The sequence below is a fragment of the Chrysochloris asiatica genome, unplaced genomic scaffold, assembly GCF_000296735.1.
Source record: "Chrysochloris asiatica unplaced genomic scaffold, ChrAsi1.0 scaffold00033, whole genome shotgun sequence".
NCBI classification, from domain to species: Eukaryota; Metazoa; Chordata; class Mammalia; order Afrosoricida; family Chrysochloridae; genus Chrysochloris; species Chrysochloris asiatica.
In genome coordinates, this window is record NW_006408551.1 from 1218359 (window position 1) to 1221477 (window position 3119).

Sequence of the window (3119 nt, forward strand, 5' to 3'; positions counted from 1 at the left end):
TCTTCTTATGTCCATGGAGGATTCAAATGGAAAATCAGCAGATGCAGTCTGTGTACAAAAAAAAACTCTGTAGGAAACTAACAACACAAAACTTTACCAACTGTCACACTAAGAATTACCATGTTGATGCTCATGCTACTCTCTAAATGATGGTGTGGTGGTCCATGTAATGAAGTTGCTCTCTGATAGTAAACAAGCTTTGAGGAAATTTATGCAGATGTTTGTCCTTGCACCGAAGGTCTCTGTTGCAACTAAGTTCTATTCTCATAATGATGTCTTCAAATACAAAGATGAAGTCTTAGGTGTTTTTGTCACTAATCCTCAGAAGGAATCTGAGGAAGAGGTAGAGGACACTAAAGAAAGACAGCAGACACCAGAGGTGGTACTTGATAATGATGGAAATTTCTATGATCAGACTATCAGCAATGACTTAGAAGGAAATTATTGCTGAACCAGACCCTTATCCTTAGCCAGAACCAGAGCAAGAACCTATATCTGAAATCCAAGAGAAGAAGCCTGAGCCAGTATTAGAAGAAAATGCTCCTGAGGATACTCAGAAGAGTTCTTCTCCAGCACCTACAAACATAGCTAAGACCTCACAGGAAGACTTCTGGACATTTTCTTGGGCATCTGTAACCAGTAAAAACCTTTCTCAAATGGAGCTGTTGCAGGTACTGGGATCTCACCTTATGTTGTTAAAGTTCCAACTTTATAGCCCCATCTAGAGTATAAGCCTGAATCTCAGATTCTACCTCAGAGACCTCAGAGGTGATCAAAGAGTGTGAGAACAACAAATAAATATTCCTCCACAGAGGGGCCCTAGGCCAATTTGTCAGACTGGTGAGCAAGATAACATTGAACCTTAAAGAATTGTGAGACACCCTGACAGTCACCAACTCTGTATTGGCAACGTGCTTCATGAAGTGGACAATTCAGAGTTCAAAGATTTCTTTTAAAATTATGGGAATATGGTGGAGCTGTGCATTAACAGTGGTGGGAAATCACCCAATTTCAGATGACTCTGAATCTGTTCAGAGGTTCTTAGCAACAGGCCTATCATTTTCAGAGGTGAAGTCCATCTGAATGTGTAAGAGTAGAGTCAAGCCTCCAGGAAAAGGGACCGGCAAGATAACTGCTTGCTGGCCCCTTGAAGCCTTAAAGGGGAGGCTGGGTGGTGGAATGAGAGGCTCTCACCATGGAGGCATAGTGCAGAAATTTGGATTTGGATTAGGAAGGGGCATTACTCCAAGACTGAGTTCTTCACTGGTCATCTTCAACAGTACAAACCCTAGTTCCTGCAGAAGGGTGAATTTCTATGGTATCTTGGAATATGACCCTAATCTGTTATAAACTGCTTAAATTTGTACACTTTTATGCCTTTTTGTATTAATGTTGTGTGTGCCTGCACTCAACTTTTCCTCTCCTGATCTTTTAGTACTTAACTACCAATTTTGTGGAATATTTTGGAAAAACTGTTTTTTAAAGAAGAAGCAAAAAAATACTGGATTTACTTTCTTATACAGACTTGAGGGTTTGTTTGTTTTTTAACAGATAAATCCCTCAAAGGAATGTGTCTTGCTTATTGCTTACATTTGATATGTTTCATTCATTTGAATGTTTCTTACTAATATTCTACATGTTTCAAAAGCCTGTAAGAAATACAGGATTGGATAAAACATTTTGAAGGCAAGAAAAGCTAAAAATTATTTTGTCTTTTGGGAGTCATCTTCTGATGTGGAGAAATTGCCATTGGAAAAACTGACAATTTTGATTCTCACTGGTGGAGCTAAAAATAGAATGAGAAGTGTTAGAGGTTTGTTCTCTTACTATTACACAAAGACACAGAGGAACTAAACAACACAATCAACCAACTTCACCTCATAGAGAGATATGTACAGAGCATTCAACCCAACAACAGCATAATACACATTATTTTCCACTGCACATGGAACATTCTCCAGAACTGACCATGTGTTAGGTCACAAAACAAGCCTCCATAAATATACAAACATCCAAATACTACAAAGCATCTTCTCAGACCACAATGTTATAAAACTAGAAATCAACAATAGGAAGCCCAAGGAAAAAAAGTCAAATACATGGAAACTGAATAACACCCTGCTGAAAAGTGACTGGGTAGTAGAAGAAATAAAGCATGAACTCACAATGTTCCTAGAAACAAATGAGGATAAAAACACAACATACCAAAATCTTTGGGACACGTTGAAAGCAGTGCTGAGAGAACAATTTATTGCAATAAATGCACATATCCAAAAAGAAGAAAGAACCAAAATTAACACATTGACACATCATCTCCAACAATTAGAAACAGACCTACAAAGTGAGGCTACAATCACCAGAAGAAAGAAATAATAAAGATTAGAGTAGAAATAAATGAGATAGAAAACAGAAAAACTACAGAAAGAATCAACAGTACAACAAGCTTGTTCTTTGAAAATAGTTATAAAATTTATAACAAAAGAAAAGAGGGAGAAGACACAAATAGCACACATTAGAAACTACAGAGGTGATGTCACAACAGAACCAAAGGAAATTAAAAAAAAGATAAAGATATTAACAGAATACTATGGAGAGTTGTACTCCAACAAATTTGAAAACTTAGAAGAGATACATACATTTTTAGAAAAACCTGACCTACCTAAACTTACACAGAGTGAAGGAGAAAACTTAAACAAACCCATAACAAAAGAAGAAATTGATCAAGTCATAAAAAAACTCCCAACCAAAAATAGTCCAGGTCCAGATGACTTCACTGGGAAGTTTTACAAAACATTCAGGGAAGAGCTGTCACCAATTCTACTCAAATTATTCCAGAAGATAGAAGAGGATGGAAAACTTCCTAATATATTTCATGAAGCAAGCATAACCCTAATACTAAAACCAGGTAAGGACATCACTAAGAAAGAAAATTATAGACCAATATCCCTCATAAACATAGATGCAAAAATTCTCAACAAAATCCTAGCCAACAGATCCAACAGCACATCAAAAAAATAATACATCATGACCAAGTGGGATTCATATCAGTGGTGCAAGGATGGCTCAACATTAGAAAAACTATCAATGTAATCCACCATATAAATAAGAAAAAGGAAAAA

At 36.6% G+C, this 3119-nt stretch overlaps 1 pseudogene; it reads left to right on the plus strand.

Annotated features, from left to right (window-relative positions):
* Nucleotides 1-13: 13 nt before the first annotated feature.
* On the plus strand, nt 14-1350 carry LOC102824429 (annotated as a pseudogene).
* The last annotated feature ends 1769 nt before the right edge of the window (nt 1351-3119 follow it).